This window comes from Papio anubis, chromosome 12 (genome assembly GCF_008728515.1).
Source record: "Papio anubis isolate 15944 chromosome 12, Panubis1.0, whole genome shotgun sequence".
NCBI classification, from domain to species: domain Eukaryota; kingdom Metazoa; phylum Chordata; class Mammalia; order Primates; family Cercopithecidae; genus Papio; species Papio anubis.
Genome location: NC_044987.1, coordinates 5,139,496 through 5,160,799, shown reverse-complemented (window position 1 = coordinate 5,160,799; position 21,304 = coordinate 5,139,496). Strand labels below are relative to the sequence as shown.

The window sequence follows — 21,304 nt, the reverse complement described above, 5'->3', positions numbered from 1 at the left end:
GTCCTGAGGGCAAAGTCCTCAAGAATGAGATTAGCGCCCTTATAAAAGAAGCCTGAGAGAGAACCCTCAGCCCTGCCACCCACCATGTGAGGTGTGAGAAGACACTCTATGAACTAGGAAGCGGGCTCTCCCCAGCCTCCAGAACTGAGAAATACGTTTCTGTTGTCTCTGATCCACCCAGTCTATGGTGTTCTGTTATGGTACCCTGTGCAGAGTAGCACGACAGGCTAGTGAGGGGCTGGGATAGGAGGCCAGTGAGGGGCCAGGGTAGGAGGCCAGTGAGGGGCTGGGATAGGAGGCCAGTGTGGGGCCGGGGTAGGAGGTTAGTGTGGGGCCGGAAGAGGAGGCCAGTGCGAGGCCAGGGTAGGAGGCCAGTGAGGGGCCGGGGTAGGAGGTTAGTGAGGGGCCAGGGTAGGAGGTTAGTGCGGGGCTGGGGTAGGAGGTTAGTGAGGGGCCGGGTTAGGAGGTTAGTGCGGGGCCAGGGTAGGAGGCCAGTGAGGGACTGGGGTAGGTGGTTAGTGTGGGGCCAGGATACAAGGCTAGTGCAGGGTCAGAGTACCAGACCAGTGCAGGTACGGAAAAGGAAGCTAGTGGGGGGCCAGGTTAGGAGGCCAGTGTGAGCTGGGATAGGAGGTTACTGTGGGGCTGGAGTAGGAGGCCAGTGCGGGGCCGGGGTAGGAGGCCAGTACAAAGCCGAAGTACCAGCCCTGCTGCTTTGTTTAGTTCTGAGGCCTGTGTTTATATTTTTTCATTAACTCATGCTGCACACAAGTCAAAATGCATGTGTTTTGGTTTTGTTTTTTGGATTCAGAATGATCCTTAAAGATCAACTAGTCCAGCATTTCCTAGGTGTTATTCTGTGGGACAAGATATTCTGTTAAAATGTGTATGTGTGTATGTATGTATGTGTGTGTGTGTATGTGTGCATGTGTGCGTGTGTCTGGGGTGGTGTGTGTGTGTGGTGTGTGTATGGTGTGTGCGTGGTGTGTGTGTACATGGTTTTAAAAGCTAGGAAAGGTTGCAAATCATATCCCCCTCTTGGTGGCTCACAGTTGCCATACTGAAGGCTCTGAGAAGTCCTGTGATTCATGCCTGTAATCCCAGCACTTTGGGAGGCCGAGGCGGGCAGATCACGAGGTCAAGAGATTGAGATCATCCTGGCCAATATAGTGAAACCCCATCTCTACTGAAAATACAAAAATTAGCTGGGTGTGGTGGCGTGTGCCTGTAGTCCCAGCTACTCAGGAGGCTGATGCAGGGAATTGCTTGAACCCGGGAGGCGGAGATTGCAGTGAGCTGAGACTGAACCACTGTGCTCCCGCCTGGTGACACAGCGAGACTCTATCTTTAAAAAAAAAAAAAAAAAAAAAGAAAAAAAAAAGTCCTTTGATAGGTAAGCCTGTTAAATCCAGTGCTTCCAACATTTATTTAACCATGCTATGCTCTTTTGAAAACCCCTGCGGTGATAGTCCAATAGGCTGATAGTCCAATAGGCTGATAGTCCAATCCCATCATTCTACCAGGACAGAAGAGCAAGGCTGGAAAGGGCCTGAGATCTCAGAGAGACCGGTCAGAGCTGGGCTGGCACGTGGCTCTTTTCGCCCCACAGACTGAGCAGCGCTGCGAAGGGCATGCCGATCTGGACAGCCACAGCGGCCTGTGTGAACAAGTGCACGGAGGCAGGGAAGCAGCCCTCAGGTTTGGAGAAAGGTGAAGAGCCTGGCTTGAACTCTGCATAAAGCGCCTGAGGAACTAGGAGGATGATACAGCCCTACGGGGGTGGCATGGGGGCCAATATGCAGGGCAGAGGCAAAAAGGGCACTGCACGTTAGATAGGCACCTCCCATTGCAGAGGTGAGGAGACCGAGGTGGAGAGCAGGAGGCACCCAGCCCGTGACATCACCCTCCTCAGGAGGGCCTACAATTGTTACATTAATGACAATATACTGATTTTAAGTTCTTATGATAATTTGCTACTTTTTATTTTTAACAATTTCATTGATACATAAGTCACATACCTACAATTCACCCATTTAAAGTTACAATTCAGTGGTTTTTAGTATATTCACAGATATGTGCAAAAATCACCTCAAAACGAGGCCCTGCATCCTTCAGCTGTCACTTTCCTATCCCCCGTCTGCCCCAGCCCTAAGCAACCACGAATCTGCCCTCCCGCTCTACAGACCTCCCGAGTCGGAATGCTTTCTACTCGCGGGATCCTGCCACCTCTTGTCTTTTGTGACTGGCTTCTTTCACTTAGCGTGATGTTCTCAACGTTTATCCATGTTGGAGCATGGTCGGTGCTTCATTCCCTTTAAGGGCTGAACAGTAATCCACTATACAATGATACTAAATTCCTCTTGTTGATCCATCCATCACCTTTCGGCTCTTACCAATAATGCTGCTATAAATATTCATGTACAAGTCTTTGTTTGTTTTTGAGACAGTCTCACTCTGTCACCCAGGTCAGAGTGCAGTGGTGCAATCTCGGCTCACTGCAACCTCTGCCTCCCAGGTTCAAGTGATTTTCATGCCTCAGACTCCCAAGTAGCTGGGATTAAAGGTGTGCACCACCATGCCCAGCTAATTTTTGTATTTTTAGCAGAGATGGGGTTTCACCATGTTGGCCAGGCTGGTCTCGAACTCCTGACCTCAGGTGATCCTCCCCCCTCAACCTCTCAAAGTGGTGGGATTACAGGCATGAGCCACCGCACCTGGCCATATTCACGTACAAGTTTTTATGCGGACAGATGTTTTCATTTATCTTGGGTATATATCTGGGGGTGGGATTGCAGGGCTGTATGGTAACTGTATATTGAACATTCTGAGGAACTGTTTGAGGAATCAGGCTGCTTCCAAAGCAGCTGCACCCCTTTACATTCCCACCAGCAGTATCTATGGGTCCCTGTTTCTCCATATCCTCACCAACAGTTGTTATTGTCTGTCTTTTTTATTTTCGCCATCCTAGGGAGTGTGAAGTGGTGTCTCATGGTGGTCTTGGTTTGCATCTTCCTGATGGCTAATGACGTTGAGCATCTCTCGATGTGCTTATTGGCTGTCACCTTTACTTACTTCATGGGCTTTCGTAAGGAAGCACAGCGGACAATCTGGGCTGGCTGGCCGGCCACCCCTGGCTTGAGGCATGGGCACAGTGAGCAATGCCCCCACCCCTCTTGTACAGGTGGATGCCCTGAGCACAGGAGGCACGCCCTGCCCAGAGAAGCTCCCTGCTGCGGGTAGCAAGCAGTCCCAGCATGGCAGGTAGGAGGGTTTTGAAATAGGAGATGGTTCATTCTGAGCCTAGCTGTTTGTTCGGCTGATGCCAAAGGAATCTGCCTATTTCTTTTAGTCTAAGACAGGTAATACACAGACCCCTCATTCTGGATCCTTGAAACCTCAATGAAGACAATCAAGTGACAGAAAGAGTAGCATCCTGGGAGATCCTGGCAGGAGCAGTCAGCCTGTGTGATCTGCACTTTGTCTGAAAAGGAGAGGGAAGATGCCCAGAACTGATGCTGCCTCCCAAGCGTCAGGAAACCCCAGCAAGGAGGCGTCCAGGAGCCTGGGTGTTTGCTGGGGCTTCCGGGGGTCTCTGCTCATTGAGAGGCCCAGCTGTCCTCTCAGAGCCTCACACTGTGGCTACACAGAGAACGTGCCCGTCATGAAACCGCCTGGGTATCGTCTGGCAGTGCTGCATCCTGACCAAAACCAGTCGTGAAAGGAGGTATGGAGTGAAGGTCTAGCTGCTGCTTTCTCTGTGTGAGGATGTCATGAGCTCATAGGGAAGCTGTTGGCTTGAGTTGCCAGGGTTGACCAGAAGCTCAGTGCTCTTGATTTGTATCCTTTTGTGCACATATTGGTGACAGAAAGTGGGTGTGCAAGCAGAGGGAGCAGCCCCACCTGACTCCACACTGGAGGGGACTGGCTTCTAACCGGAGCTCAGCTATGTGGGGAGAGACCAGGGGAGTAGAAGACTTGTCATGCCATAGAGATCTTCAAAATGATACCTCATTTGGAGAAAAAGAAAACACAGGAAGCTATAAGAACTGTTGGAAATTGCTGAAAGCAAGCTGTTAAATGGAAGAGGAACCAGATTTTGGGTGTATGTGACATTAGAAAGCAGAACTAGGGTTGACTCATAGACATTTCATTGACTTAGTTTGAATTCATTCTAAGAACATTAATGGTAGGAATAATCAGAAAACAGAAGTGACTGCTTTGTAAGGTGATGAGTTCCCTGACACTAGAGGTATTCATGCAGAGTGTGGATAATTGTTTATAGGGGATGATATAAAAGGCATTCAGATGTTTGAAGGAGGGTCTGATGGATTCTCAAAAAACCTCCAGCTTTGAAATTCTCTTTCAGATTGAACCATATGAAATTATTCCCTGGCCAGTTACGTCTTTTTAATATGAGAATACTCCAGTCAATTCTTAATTGTCTGCACTAAAGGAGAGTCATAAATGCACAAAATCCAAACTGCTATACTAGCAATTTGCCAAACACACTGATCTTGTAGTATGTTTGCTTTGGGAGCATTTCATGATGCTTTATTTAAACTGATGGTTTAGAAATGTTTCTTACTCTGTTGGATCTGTGCTGTGTACTGCACTACAAGAGACAGACAACTCGCTATTGGCAAGACCCTCTGGTGTTTCTGGCAACTAAACCATGTGGCTTAGAATCTGAGATGAATCTGTAGGGGCTGAAATATGAGCTAAGGGGAATGTCTCTGTTAGGGAAGGATGCATGCCAAGGGACCACTGAAAAAGATGAGGCAGATTACGTGAGAGGCCACCCTACAAATAAATCTTGCCAGATTGGAACCTGTGAAATTCTTCAAACCCTATCGGAGGGGAAGGTGGAGCTTGAAATCCAAGGCCCACAAGCATCTCCTTCCCAGATGTTATCCGGGACGTCGGTCAGGATGCCTTAGTGAACAGCAGTATTCCAGTTGCACAGCCTTCCAATGCAAAGGCCTGCTGCATGGATGGGTAGAATAGAAAATAGAAAAGCAGTGCACACACACAACTTTGCATCACTGGTGATTTTTGAAATGGAAATAAACTTGATCCATAAAAATAACCAAAAAACCAAATAACCAAAAAACCTGATGTGTTTAAAAAAAATAGCACATCAACATAAAAAGCAAGTTTTGATTGAAAAGGATACATTTCCTCCCTCATTACCCAGCATTGCTACATCTTTGGCATGGCACAGGGAGGCCGAATCACGCAATAGTTAAGAGAGTTGGCTCTGGGGTCAGACTTCCTGAGCACCAATCATGGCTCTGTCACTTACTAGCTATGTGACCAATAGCAAGTTACTTTACTTCTTTGTTTTTTAAATTGAGTCTCACTCTGTTGCCCAGGCTGGAGTGCAGTGGCACAATCTTAGCTCACTGCAACCTCCACCTCCCAGGTTCAAGCGATTCTCCTGCCTCAGCCTCCCAAGTAGCTGGGATTACAGGCGCCTGCCACTATGCCTAGCTATTTTTTTTTTTTTTTTTTTTTAGTAGAGACAGGGTTTCACCATGTTGGTCAGGCTGGTCTCAAACTCCTGACCTCGTGATTAGCCTGCCTCAGCCTCCCAAAGTGCTGGGATTACAGGTGTGAGCCACAGCACCCGGCCAGTTACTTTACTTCTCTGTGGCTAAGTTGTCACATCTATAAAAAAGATGAGTATGGTAATAGTAGCATCTAACTCATGGGTATTGTGAGATTGTAAAGGATTTAGAATGATGCCTATCATATAGCAAATGCTCAATAAATGTTATTTCTCATTGTTGCAGACTTCATAACAGGTAATTTTCTCACAACAGAAAATCAAATTCCAGGCCAAGGAGAGGCAAAGTGGGATGGTGAAGGTAGATTTTTTTGGCAATTTCAATGAGAAAGATGGAAAATCAAGCTATTTGATCAGAGCTCCAGCTTTCAACACAGTGTGCTCACTAGAATCATATGGTGAGCTTTTTAAACAAATAACGACCAGCTGTACCTAGACCAACTAAATAATCTCTTAGGAGCAAAGCTCAGGCCACTGTGTTTTGCTAAAGCTCCCCAGGTGATTGTAACATGTGGTCAGTGCTGAGAATCACAAGACTAGATTCTTGCTGCTTAAAGTATGGTTCAGGGATCAGCAGCATGGACACTACCTGGGAATATGTTGGATCTACGGACTCTCAGGTCCCTCCTTACCTGCCAAAGACTTGCTGAATCAGAACCTGCACTCCAGAAAGATCCCCCAGTGACCCACATGCACACTGATGTTTGAGGAGCACTGAGTTAGATGATTTCCAAGGTCACTTCTTGCTCTAAAGTAGGTGTAAAAGAAATGCTAATTGAGATAATGAGGACAGCCAATGTCCCAGAAGAGTCCCAGGTGAGAGGCTTTCAGAACCTGGACCAATAGAGATGCTGTTGGAGCCAAAGGCTGATGTTTCCCCAGGCATGGGGATCTTGACAAGAGCACACCTGTGCTCACAGGTCAAGGTAATTAATTAGCAGGGTGCCCCTGGCACTCAAGCCTTGGCGCAAATGGAAAGCAGTGATGGGAAGTGACATAGATTGATAGGAACCAGAGAGATGGAGAGTAAGGAGATAAGAAGACATTATTCTCCTGAGATATCAATGAACCTAGATATTGATGGAATTACAATGCTGTGGATGGCTCCTATGAGTCATTCACATTTGGAACTGGCAGCCTCCAAGAGGGTGTGCCCCCGACTTACACAGGAACCTTAGCTCCCGCTTACTGTCTCTATGTCCACTGTCCTCTTTCCTTTTGAGCCACTAGAGCATGGCTCCACACTCCTACCAACCCCATTATTTCTGTCCTCTTCTTCACCCTGCAAATTCACCTCCTCTTCACCTGAGTCCTATATCACCGAATCACTGCCTCCTTGTACTGTTGAGCAAAGCACTTTTCTGTGTGGCAATGGATGTCAAGAACCATGGATAACTACTGTACAAAAAAGTATTGAAAATTCAAAACCAAGCCCAGTGTCAGTATCTCTAGACTCTACCTATTAACTGTGCAAATGGGAAGTCACCAGACCTGATGAAAAAGTACAATAAACAAAGGATTAGTCGGCTTCCAGAACTTGACAACCTGGCTGAAGAAGCCCAGAAGACGAAACCAGTTTCTTTGGTGCAGGAATTTAGTCCTCCATAGTTTTTATGGTGAAATATAAATTTCAGTATTTAAATATAACATAAAACTTACCATTTTAACCATTTAAAAATGTATTAGTTCTGTAGCATTAAGTACATTCACATTGTTGGGCAATCATCACCACCACCATCTCCAAAACCTCTTCATCTTCCCAAAGGGAAACTGTAGCCAATAAAAGATGACTTCCCCAACCCCCTTTCTCCTGGCCCCATTCAATGAAAGTAGAAACCATTATTCTGCTTTCTTTATGAACTGGACTACTCTAGGTACCTCCTGTAAGTGGAATTGTGTGATATTTGTCCTTTTTTGTCTAGCTTACTTCAATTAGCATAAGGTCCTCAAGGTTCCTCTATGTTCAAGCATGTGCCACAATTTCTTCCTGATTTCTACCCAACATCTTGCCACTCTGGCAGACAATGAAGTCATTTACGTAGTCAAGGGCATCTTACATTGTGGGGAGCGGACATATGGAGGCATGCATCAACAACAGCAATCAACACAAGAAAAGGAATCATCATGGAGAAAGGTCTTTGGCTATGGATGGAATTGGAAAAAAGTTGAGAAGGAGTGGAGTCCATAAGCAGAGGGTGGGACCAAAGACCTAGAGGTGGACAGGAGGCTGAGGACTCTGCGTGTGTGTGTGTGTGTGTGTGTATGTGTGTGTTTCAGCCTCCTGAAGCAAGCTTAGCTTGTAGTCGAGTCCATAGGGCTGCCTCTGGTAGCACCATTTGCTCTAGAGCCCTGGCTTGCAGAATGTGCTCCATCACCACAGGCCGTTCTTAGCCTTCCCACGGGCTGCTGTCAATGTGTTTGCAGCAAGGTCATTGCTGACCCCAGCAAACTAAAGCACAGCTCAGGACACAGCTACAGCCTCAGACTTCAGGGAGCTCACATCTCAGGAGGGAGCAAAAGTAGGGAACGTGACTCTTTCACTTAGCGTCTCAGAAGAGAATGGAAGGAAGGTCGGTGGTGCTGTGCCCTCATTTCGATCTAAGGAAACTGAGGCCCAGAAGGATGCTATAACTAGCCCAAAGTCACACAATGGAGCTAAGACAAGAATTCAGGTATCTGCTGTTTCTCCAAGACTCTTTCTAAGTCCATGATCACTTCAACAACTGTGAATTCTCCTCCCCATCTTCCCACTCACCAGGCCTTCAATATCCCCTTCTCCAGGGGCTGATGGTTAGAGAACCCATTTCAAAATCATCCCCTGATGTCCCCTGTGTCATCAACCCCTAGGAGTCTCACTCTCTTCATGAAGGTCCAGGGTGTGCCTCCTCCCTTGCCCTTCAGGACACCCCTGCATTCCGTTCTGATTGCTTACTTTTTCAGCAAAACTGCTGTGAGGCCTTGGACAAGCCTCTGTGGAGTGAAACCCCAACTAAAAGGAGAAAGGAATAAGCAAAGTGAACTTTACCATATAGGGCTTGAAATACCTTTGCCACCTGAGAAGCCAGCCTCAGCCCCCACCCTGCACCTCTGTTTATACACTTTTGTTTCCAGGGCCCCCCTCAACTGCTCTCTTGTTTCCATAAAATGACTGAAATGCCCTGAAAGGGACAGTTTAAGATTTGAAATCACTACTATATTGATTCAGGCAGTTCTTACCTTAGGAATTTTGGACTGATCTGGGCAAAAATGTTGGAAAGTTCCAACATACTGACTTTAATCTCATTAGTGCAAATTCAGCTGACAGGCACTGAGCCACCCTGGGGGGGAAAGGGCCTGAGATGTGCAGACACTTACAAGGGGCAATTTCCTTCACACCTGGAGATGAGAAATCACAGTTGTCAGCCCTTGCTTTGAAAGACAGGAAGATTGGTGATAAAGTCAGAGTTGCCCCCAAGAGGCTCTGTAGGAACAAGGACACATTCCATTCCCTCCCAGGGAGGGAGGAGCAGCGGATGGAAATAGCTAGGAGAGGAGAGAAGCACAAAGAAGAAGGAGCCACTGAGTGAGCCTCTCACAAGAGAGGACAGGGATTAAAGCCACCGAAATCCATCAGACTACCTCTCTGCTTTGCATTTTAAAAGCACCCGTTGCAAGCATTGGCCACATCTGCTATCCTCATCAGCAAAAAGCAGAAATTATTTAGAAGCTCCTCACCTGTCCCCCTGAGTTACATCGATGTTGCACTTGCTTGTTATTTCCATGTATTTCAATAGCTCCCAGAGCAGTAGTTCCAAGAATACGGACCTGGACTATTTCCGCTGACACAGAATTGCCAAATCTGTATTTTGTCAAGTAACGATGTTAAAAGAAAACAAAATGAAATGAGAAAACAAATAAACATCAAGCAACTGCTATTATCACCATGATTTTTTAAGGGGGCATTTTCATACCAAATAAACAAATGAAGCTCTTTACACAGCTCTTCCTTTTCTGATTTTGATATGGTCTTTTGCTGTGGGCCCAGGGGATAAGGACCTGCTATTGGATAAGGAGAAGCTATGTTTCTGACTCCATTTCCTACCACTGTCCCTGATCTGCTTCCCTCCCCTAAAAGACACCCTTTAGCCCACCTCAGTACACCAGGATGTACTGCGTCTTCTCACGCTGTGCACACTGTGCAGGGTTCACTCCTGCGTCCCCCTGGGAACTCTTGCTCCTCCTTGAGCTGGCAGAAGCCTTCGTCTCCTCTGCACAAAGGGGACCACCCTCCCCCATGCCATAGGAATAGAATTCATCATATTATGTTGCAATTGGTTATATTTACAAGTCTCTTTCTTTCCCTCCGCAAACTCCATGAGGGCAGAGGTGATCTCTTAATTACCCTTACAGACCTAGGCAACCTGAAGAAAACCCCCTCCCCAGAGGTGCTCAGTCACCCAGGGAGGATGGGGTGACCCACGCAGCGTCACCTCAACTCACCCAGGACTGTGCTGGCATCACGAAGGCAACACCAGAGTAGACAACGAGGTCCTTGCCCTTGGGGAGTTTACTTTTAGGCAATTTGTTTAAATCAACCAGAAGTCAGTGAGACAATACAAACCATTTGGAAGCAGTGTGAGTCAACCATGGGCATAATAGCCGAGGGAATTTAAATGGAAGGGAAATCATCTCAGGGCGGGGTTCGCCAGAGGTGGTTTCATGGAAGAGTTGAGTTTTCATCTAGGCCTTGAAAGAAGTATAGAATTCAAATTGGCAGAAGAAAGCAAAGATAAATCAAGGAAGGTAAGGAGTGGGAGTGAAGGCTTGAAGGAATTACACAGTGGCAAAAACAAGCAGGGTGCCAGGGTTAGAACTATGCTGTAAGAACTGAGGAACTCAGCAGGGGAGCCCTGAGGGGGAGGCTGGTTGGGAAGATTAACTTGAACTGAATGCCAAGCAGAGTAATACAATTTTATTGCTGGAAAGATAAGGCATCTCCAGTCCAATCCACCTATTTTACAGATGAGAAAACGGAGGCACAGGGAGAGTGACTTCCCAGGGCAGCAGGAGCAGCAGCCGCAAAGATAAAATCAATGGCAGACATCTGCAGGACTCTTCCAACATGTTGGGCATTGCACTAAGCACCTTATGTGCATATCTCATCTAATTCTTACAACAACCCTAGGAAGTAGGCACTAGATATAACCCCATTTTGCAGGTAAGAAAGCTGAGAAGGCAAGCAGCTGGCTGAGGGTCACAAGGTCACGTGGACAAGCAACAGAGTCAGCACTTTGGAATTGCTCTCACATGGTGACTGTATTCCTGGAAAGAAGCTAAGATTTGAAATCAAAAGACATGCATTCAAATGCTGGCTCCACCTCCAGAGTCATATGACCTCAGGTGAGTTACCTAACCCTACTGACCCTCTGTTTCCTCATTGGTACAAAGGAGATAATAATTCCTACCCCACAGGATTTCTGTGGGGATTAAGAAAGCTTAGAAGTGTCAAGTTCTTGGCCCGTAGTATGTGCTCAGTAAACATCACGCCCATCCCCTCCCCTTCCCACCATCCCTTTCCTTCCATCAGCCTTGACGCCACCTCTACGGTCCTGCAGCTGCAACTCCCCACCCCTGTCCCACAGATGCAGGCCTCCTCTGTCCCTGGACACTGGACTTTAGGCTGAGGTGTCCTGCCTTGGAGGTAACTGCATGGTGGAGGGGTGAGGATGGGAGGAGGAAGAATCTGGTTTTTCTCATAGCTTATTTGGCCCTCATGATGTTACCGGCATGGGAGGGAGAACAGATCTGCTGCCCTGTTTGGAGTGAGGTGTGCAAAGCCCCACGGTGAACCAGCGGAAAGACACAAGTGGACCGTTGTCATGGAATGACCTCTGGCTCCCTGGTTTCTTGAGTTCCTTGTTCCCTTTCCACCCTCTTTACTAAAACTCTCCAACACAGCGAGTTGTCGTGCTGCTTAACTGTTCAATTCGAGGCCTCCAGAAACATGCATGGAGACAGTTGGTAGGGACCAGCCACAATGACAAGAACATTGCTCAAACTTGGCTGTCTGCGATGGAGACAGATGCAGAATTTTCATGACGGGCTAAGAGGTGGGACAGGATGAACATCCCTCCTTGTCAATTTTAAGTGTTTAGAAGATATAACAGCTTCTTGGCCTCTTGAATGGGGGTCTGCTTGGTTGCAAACCACCAGCCAACCCCTCAAGTGTCAGCAAGCTTGAGCACATGTGTGAAATTAGTGTTTGGGGGCTGCTGAACTGAATTTGCCAGGTTTTCAAGTCCCTCTGTAGAAAAGGTCACTTTAGGTGAACCATGAGTTAATAAGGCTGCATATTGTAGATTATTTCTGTTGGAGTTAATGCTGGTGGTGGATGACTCGGGACAGACATGAGGGGTGAGACCTGACATTTTTAAAGTACCCAGTGTGTGCAGGGCACCGTACCAGCGCTTCATAGGTGCTGTCCTGCTCAATCGTTCCAACAACCCTACGAAGTGATGAAACCAGTGTTTGCAGTGAGCCAGTCCTGTGTTTCAATCACGGCCCCGCTTTCCCGTTGTGTAACTGAGGAGCATTATTTAACTTCTCTCAGCCCTAACTTCCACAGCTGAAAAGGACTCACCTCCTAGAGGGGCTCAGAAGGTTGAAAGAAATTGCCTGTGAAAGAACACACCAGCTCCTGGCTCAGGGCTGCTGGTCCTAAACGGTCGACCATGACTGAGAGCTGGGCAGGTCAGAGGGCTTCAGGAGGCCGTGGGCTCACCAACCTCAGAGCTTGGGAAGGCTTGGATTTTGTCTTGTTACATCTAAATGCGTTTGACTCTGTTGAAAATGACGGTGAGTACATTGGTTGATTCTGGAGTGTTTTTGGAAAGTGTGAGAGCCCCGGCATAGAAGTCAGGAGTCTTGGACTGCCTCATGCAAATTTCAGGCCCTCAGTTTCCCACATCTGTAAAATGACACCACTGAACATGGTGATCTCCAAACTTCCTCCCGCTCTGTGAGTCTCAGAACCTTCCACTGCAAAACACAGACCCATTTGTACAATCTTAACAGCCTCAATCCGGCTTTTCACATGTGACAGGCAGCTTGGGAGGTACAAGAAAAATAACTCAAATAATTTCAAAACAAAACAAAGCAGGCTATACTCACTGCCTCTGGATTGGATGTGCTTTCCATTTCTTGCCCTGTTCACCTGCACAAGGAACAAAAACAAGATTATTTTTTTTTAATAACACACACATTGTCTTTCTACCTGGCTTTTCATTTGGGCCCTGTGCCAGCCATGTGGATCAGATCTTTCAGGAACTTTTATAATGTCACATACTTATGCAAATTGGCCAAGTGTTTATAGCAACAGGCACCACAACAGGTTTCAATTAGCGAAAAGCAGCCAGGCAACCTAAGCAGCTTTGGGCACTGTGGATGCGGGAGCAAAGCTCTGGGCCTGGGAGGGTGGGGTAGATTTGTTGAAAGGACAGATTCTGGAGCACTTCAGTCTTCATGGCTGCTGCCTGGTTAAACCACGCTGGTCAAAACCACTCCGGCTCTTGAATCTGGGTTTCCTATTTTTTCCAGCAACAGGGTGTGACTGTCCCATTGCAATGGATTCCAGAGGGTGTGACCGTCCCGTTTTATGGTTGCTGAGGGCCATACACTAGGTTGGCTGCCCATCGATCCAATTCCACCCTCCATCATATAGACTCCCAAGGGGCGGCCATGCCTGAGAAGCCCCTCCAGTGTGAAGCCAGGTGTGAACTCAGCTTCCAAGCCACAGGCTCATGTGTGAGCCTGGAGTGGGACATTTAAAGTTAGACAGACCTGGGTACAAGACTCAGGTTCATGGCCCAACTCCACTACTCACTAGCTATAAGACTGGGCAAAATACTTACCTTCCTTGAATCTCATTTTCCTTATTTGTAAAACAGAAATAGCCAGACCTGGGTGTCAATCAGTCTCACTTTCTAGCTATGGGTAATGCCACTCATCTCATTGGGATGCCTGAGAGTTAAGTGTTATTAAGTGTTTATTTCTGATGTAGTAAGCATTTGATCAATGGGCCTCATCGTCATCATCATCATATCATTGTCATTATCATCTAGGACATTTCCCAAGCTGTATTTTGGGGGAGGTATTAATAGGCAATATTTGAACAATGGCTTCTGTGGTCGAATTAATTATGAAAGTACTAACTAATTAAAGAGCACAGGTAGACAAGCTTCCTTCCTGCAAGACTTCCCACAGCCTAAGGAGAGCTGTACTTTCTGAAAGGCGGTCATGCCGCTTGTTGTTTCTCAAGCCAATCAATTTGTTCTTAGAACCTCCTTTAGTTGTGAGCCATTTTGGGGACTAGAGACCCATGAAAATACCTTTGGGAAATCTTAACCAAGGCCTAGACCCGGGGAAAAGGAACCTCGAAGAAGTATGTGGTGAGAAGTGAAGAGCAGGACATTTGAAAGAGAAGTAAAAATAGGGCATGAAGAGAAGGGGAGTGGACATGGTCAATGAGTACTGAGAAGCCACCAAACACCCCGCAACATCCACGTCCAGCATTGTCCCACTTCTGAAGAGCTCTTCTTCACATCAGAGCGTCTTGCATCTCTAGAGAAGCTGTCTGAGGAGCCGGGGCAGGTCTTTCTATCCCCATTTTTCAGATGACCACAATCAGGTGCTGACATGCCAGGACCACAGAATCAGGAGGTGGTGCCTCTGAAATGACAGATCATTTTTCCAGTGTCACATCCTAGAGTTTTCTGTGTGAGAGGAAGGTTGATCTAGATTCTAGATTACAGATCATTTGAACTCCACTTAGCCTGAGATTCTGGCTTATTTTTGGCTTGAGGTGTTACCGAATTGTTTTCATTTGTAGCCTCTTTCCAACTTTTACATTTGGAACAGTGTAAAAATCTGCTCTGTCAAGAAGCATAATTGGAATTTTACCAAACGAATGTTTAAATGAGGTAAGATTTAGAAGAATCAAATTTCCTCTTCCTGCCTCTTTTCTGCCCTAACCTCATCCCTATCTTTAAAGCTCAGTGGCCTTGGGTTTAATCTCCCAGGCTCAGGTGGCCCTCCTAGCGCCCTATGACTTCACTGCAGAAATTGCTGAGGTCCGCACGTTCCCTTCACAGTCCTTTGGGATAAGGAAAAATCCCAGGGGCTTGTAAATAGTGCAAGAAACAGCACCCCACCCAGCACTCTATTTAGCTTGGATGAAGAATGCACGCGGTGACACTGCAAAGTGCCCCAGGCAGTGACGGGACCCAGCACGGCTCCTACACCTCATCACCTGCTGATTGATGATGAGGATATAGATAGAGCCGCATCTGTAGTGTGGGTTAGACATGGTGCTACATGTGCTATGTGGGGGCTGTTGTTTTTCCCTCTCACACTTGCTGCTTTGCTGAACTAGGGACTCCTCCCTGCTGAGGGGTAGGCAGAAGCAGTAAACATTTTGACCAGATGGAGGTGATCAATTAATTAGGGACTGAGTGGGAGATTGCCTGTCTCACTCAAGCGTCTCAAAACCACCAACTCTGGGCACCTGGGAATGCATGTGGGGAAAGGCCTTTCTCTTCTCTCTGTTTTGATGTCTGGCTTTTTGTTTTTCTTTTTGTTTTTACTGAGAAAGCAAATTCAAACAAAGCCAAAAGGCTTGTCTTAAGTCTAAGACCCTGAGAACAGGGACTATTTCCCTAACGCAGCCTTCCAAGATCATTTATGAAGTCTTGGCTGTGTACCAGCACTGTGTATGGAATTCCTGGAAGAAACTGGGGTAGGAGCTCCCAGGCCAGCTGAAGTGACAAGATTCTCAAACCTCACAGAGGGGAGATGACAAGATGAGATAATGTCCTAGGAGGCTGTGTTAGACATATGCCAGTTTTGTCAGCTCTCTGGGTGAGCCACCCTTCCACAAGGCAGAAGTCTTAGAGGGCTGGCAATCAAATCCCTCTACCCCAACCCCCAGAAGAAGTGTGAATGAGTGAATTAAGCCCTTTTTCTACTGAGGATTCTCATTTGCAGTAAGGTCGCAGAGGGACAATGATGATGTCCAATGGTAAGGTCTGTGACCTCTTGTTACTTAGATGTTTGGGACCATCTTGGTCCTTCAGCTTCCCAAGGCTTGGTTTTTCAATTGTCTTTCTTCAATTCTATGAGCTACTCAGTATCCAGTCCCCTTTCAATATATTCTCTTTTGCTTCAATTAGTCAAGGTCTACATTTATGCTTGAAAACAAAGAATGCAAAGAGCTATGACCTTGACACCAGAAGTCCTGGTTCTGGGTTACAGTATCGGCTCTGCCACTTGCCTATGGTGTAATGTCCACCTTGGACAAAAACTACTACCAGCTACTGCAAAAATATACCAAAATATAAAGACCAAAGATACTGTGAAGAAACTGCATCAACTAGTGTGCAAAATAATGAGCTAGCATCATGATGACAGGGTCAAATTCACACATAACAATATTCACCTTAAATGTAAACAGGCTAACTGCCCCAATTAAAAGACACAGACTGGCAAATTGGATAAAGAGTCAAGACCCATCAGTGTGCTGTATTCAGGAGACCCATCTCATGTGTAAAGACACACAGAGGCTAAAATAAAGGAATGGAGGAAAATTTACCAAGCAAATGGAAAGAAAAAAAAAAAAGCAGGGGTGCAATCCTAGTCTCTGACAAAACAGGCTTTATATCAACAAAGATAAAAAAAAACAAACAAGGGCATTACATAATGGTAAAGGGATCAATTCAACAAGAAGTGCTAACTATCCTAAATACATATGCACCCAATACAGAAGAACCCAGATTCATAAAACAAGTTTTTAGAGACCTACAAAGAGGCTTAGACTCACACACTTTGATACCCCACTGTCAATATTAGACAGATCAATGAGACAGAAAATTACAAATCCAGGACTTGAACTCAGCTCTGGATCAAGTGCACCCAATAGATATCTACAGAAATCTCCACCCCAAATCAACAAAATATACATTCTTCTCAGTGCCACATGGCACTTATTCTAAAATTGACCATGTTATTGGAAGTAAAACACTCCTCAGCAAATGCAAAATAACTCAAATCATAATGAACAGTCTCTCAGACCACAGTGCAATCAAATTAGAACTCAGGATTAAGAAACTCACTCAAAACCACACAACTACATGAAAATTGAACAACCTGCTTCTGAATGATTCCTGGGTAAATAATGAAATTAAAGCAGAAATAAAAAAGTTCTTTGAAAGCAATGAGAATAAAGAGACAACACACCAGAATCTCTAGGACACAGCTAAAGCTGTGTTAAGAGGGAAATTTATAGCACTAAATGCCCATATCAGAAAGCTAGAAAGATCTCAAATTGACACTGTAACAACACAATTAAAAGAACTAGAGAAGCAAGAGCAAACAAATCCAAAAGCTAGCAGAAGACAAGAAATAACTAAGATCAGAGCAGACCTGAAGGAGATAGAGACATGAAAACCTCTTTTAAAAAAATCAATGAATCCAGGAGCTGGTTTTTTTTTGAAAAAATTTAACAAAATAGATAGACTGCTAGCTAGACTAATAAAGAAGAAAAGAGAGAAGAATCAAATAGACACAAAAAAAAGGATAAAGGGGATATCATCACTGACCCCACAGAAACAGAAACTACTATCCGAGAATACTATAAACACCTTTATGCAAATAAACTAGAAAATCTAGAAGAAATGGATAAATTCCTGGACACATACACCCTGCCAAGATTAAACCAAGAAGAAATTGAACCACTGAATAGGCCAAAAACTCTCAATAAACTAGATATTGATGAAACATATTTCAAAATAATAAGAGCTATTTATGACAAACCCACAGCCAATATCATACTGACCATAGCTGCAGGCATCACACTACCTTATTTCAAACTCTACTACAAGGCTACAGTAATCAAAACAGCATGGTACTGGTATCAAAACAGACATGCAGACCAATGGAACAGAACAGTCACCTCAGAAATAATGCCACACATCTACAACCATCTGATCTTCGACAAACATGACAAGAACAAGCAATGGGGAACGAATTCACTATTTCATAAATGGTGCTGGGAAAACCGGCTAGCCATACACAGAAAACTGAAACTGGGCCCCTTCTTTACACCTTATACAAAAATTAACTCAAGATGGATTAAAGACCTAAATGTAAAACCCAAAACTGTAAAAACCATAGAAGAAAACCTAGGCAATACCATTCAGGACATAAGCATAGGCAAAAATTTCTTGATGAAAACACCAAAAGCAATTGCAACAAAAGCTAAAATTGACAAATGGGATCTAATTAAGCTAAAGTGCTTCTGCACAACAAAAGAAACTATCATCAGAGTGAACAGGCAACCCACAGAATGGGAGAAAAATTTTGTGAACCAGGCATCCAACAAAGGTCTAATATTCAGCATCTACAAGAAATGTAAGCAAATTTACAAGAAAATAACAACCCCATCAAAAAGTGGGTGAAGGATATGAACTGGCATTTCTCAAAAGAAGACATTTATGTGACCAACAAACATATGAAAAAAAAAAGCTCAGCATCACTGGTCATTAGAAAAATGCAAATCAAAACCATGAAATACCATCTCACGCTGGTCTGAATGGCAATTATTAACATGTCAAGAAACAACAGATGCTGTGGAGAAATAGGAATGCTTTTACACTGTTGGTGGGACTGTAAATTAGTTCAACCACTGTGGAGGACAGTGTAGCAATCTCTCAAGAATCTAGAACCAGAAATACCATTTGACCCAGCAATCTCATTACTGGGTATATACTCAAAGGAATATAAATCATTCTACTATAAAGACACACGCACATGTATGTTTATGGCAACACTATTTATGATAGCAAAGACATGGAACTCAACCCAAATGCCCATCAATGACAGACTGGATAAAGAATATGTGGTACATATACACCATGGAATACTATACAGCCATAAAAAGGAATGAGATCATATCCTTTGCAAGGACATGGATAAAGCTGGAAGCACTCATCCTCAGCAAACTAACCCAGGAACAGAAAACCAAACACCATATGTTCTCACTCATAAGTGGATGTTGAGCAATGAGAACACATGGACACAGGGAGGGGAACAAAACATACCAGGGCCTGTCGGGGGGTGGGGGGTGAGGGGAACGACAACATCAGGACAAATAGCTAATGTATGCGGGGCTTAAAACCTAGATGATGGGTTGATAGCAAACCACCATGGCACACCTATACCTATGTAACAAACCTGCACATTCTGCACATGTATCCTGGAATTTAAAGTAAAATAAAAAATAAAAACTAAGAATTTCTGCACAAAAGTAAAACTATAAGCTACAAATTTGGAGAAAATATTTGAAACACATATAGCTAACAAAAGATTAGTTTTAGAAATATATAAAGCACTTCTAAAATAAGAAAAAACTCTATAGAAAAAATGGGCAAAAGCCACAAAGAAGCATTTCATAGAACAAGAAACACATATAACTAATAAACCTATAATTAGATGCTCACCTCACCAATAATCATGAAGAGGCATTTCATCACCACGAAATGCCAGTTTACACCCATGTGATTAACAAATCCAAGAGGTATGACAATACCAAATGTTGGATATCAACAGGGTCTCAAACACATTGCTGGGGGAAAACTGGAAAACAATTTGACATTATCTATTAAAGCTGAATGCTGGCATACCCAGCAAATCTTTTTGATGTATTCCCTATTTCTCTAAGTATATACCCAAGAGAAAATTTAGTAGATGTATGCCAGGAGACACATATACAAAGAATAATCATAGTTGAACTTGCCAAAATAGCAAAAACCTGAAACCAACCTAACTACCTTTTGAAAGGAGAATGCATAAATAAATAATAGTATAGTCATAAAATGGAACATTCCACAGCATAAAGACAAAAGAGATACAGCTGGACTCTTTCACATGGGTGAATCAAAGCAGTATCATGTTGAAGGAAAAGCAGCAGATCTCAGAAGAATTCATATACAACATGATACACTTTTTATAAAATTTGAAAACTAAGCAAAATTAAAACAAAACTAAGCAAAACCAAATAATATACAACTTAGGTACACACATTCCTGTTTAAAAAGCCTTTTAATAGAGGCAAGGAAATGCTAAGCATAATATTCAAGAAATATTTATCTCTGGGGAGAAGCTAGGAGTTGGAAAGCAGAAAACACACAGGGAGCTATAAGTTATTGAATATTCTGTTCTTGGTTTGGGAAGTGGGTTCTAAGTGTTTATCATATTATTTAGTGTATATACATAAAGTAAAAGAAAAGATGGCTTTCAATGGATAAGTGGCGATGATGTGCCATGAATGATTAATTGTGATTAATCTAATTCTGTGAACAAAAGAGCCAGTCAATAAATAAGAAATCCCGGATCCATCACACGCTAATTTTATGAAATTTTCTTGACCATGGGGAAACAAAAACCATGGACTATTACAAGGATTAACTGACAGATAAATGGGAGCTCTTTTATATCAGCTTTATTGGGATTTAATTCATATCCCATACAATTCACCCATTTGAAGTGTATATATTTCAGTGGTTTTTTATGGACTTGTGCAACCATTATCACAATCGATTTCAGAACATTTTCATCACCCCACAAAGAAACCCTGTACCCATCAGGACTCATTTCCTATACTCACCCATCCCCCAACCACAATCTATGTCTTTATAGATTTGCTTACTCTGGACACTTCATATAAATGGAATCATAGAATATGTGGTCTTTTGTGGTGGGAGCTAATATTTTTATTATCGTTTCCTAGGACAGAAGTTACTAGAGTATGGTGATGTGAATCTCTACTGGCCTACAAATATCTGCAGCTTAGCTGCCCATATAAATGTTGGCTGTAGTTGTAACCATCAAAGTCATTTTGTAAATGATTAAGCACTGTCTATCATCTAGACACTGCAATACATTGTCTTATTTTTTTACACAAGTCTAATGACGCACTATCAAGCAGGCATAGAGAAGCCAGACAACCTGGTCAAGGTCACGTGGGTAGTTATGGGTTCAAAACAGGGGTTTATACCCAGGTATGTCTGGATTGAGAATCCAGGATCTTAATCACTACCTGACAATGTCTCTACATACAATGAAAAGCTATTCCTATTTTTGTGTGTGTGTGGAGGAGGGTGGTAATTAGCTTAATTTTTATATGATTTTTCGTTGTTGTTTCTGTCAAAGTTAATTTGCAGTTTTCATTGCAATCAAGTAGGGTTAATGGTTTGGGTTATTCTTTGCCTGGCTAAAATTATCCAATATTTAATCTTTTTTTTCCTAGAAAAACGTACCTGTGGGAAGAGTAGCAATTATCACTCAAGAGAAATGTGCCAATGAATGAGTAGCAGATTGTTGACTTAAGGGTTAGTAAAACATAAAGAGCTCCCTAAGTCCTTAATTATTGGTGTTCATTTAAGGATGTACCTGCCTGTTCTGAGGTTCCTGTGGGTATAAGGTCAGAGTAACAGGAGCTGTTATTTTATGGGCATTGGGACAGACTTTCTCTGAGTGTCTAGCAGTGGTCACTGCATATGGGAAATAAATGACAGATAACAAAGACATGAGATTGGGGGAACAGTTAAACCTAATTCGATTTAGTTTAACACATGGAGATTTCAGAATTTCTATTAAGGAGGGGTCAGTGTTTTTCTTGGAAGAGGGCACTCAGGAGGGTAATTTTAT

The 21,304-nt window shown here is 44.1% G+C and overlaps 1 long non-coding RNA gene across 4 annotated transcripts in view; it reads right to left on the bottom strand.

Moving 5' to 3' along the window:
* Positions 1-2,633: 2,633 nt before the first annotated feature.
* Positions 2,634-21,304, bottom strand: part of LOC103878016 — a 114,725-nt gene continuing 96,054 nt past the window's right edge. Inside the window, exons 3-5 of one of the 4 annotated variants that reach the window (XR_004177293.1) lie at positions 12,716-14,272; positions 9,281-12,385; positions 2,635-4,007 (exon numbers count right to left, since the gene is read on the bottom strand). This is a non-coding gene — a long non-coding RNA (uncharacterized LOC103878016). Of the gene's footprint in view, positions 4,008-5,532; positions 8,942-9,280; positions 14,273-21,304 lie in introns of those variants that run through there. The other 3 variants (XR_004177292.1, XR_002517316.2, XR_002517317.2) reach the window with 3 other exon arrangements.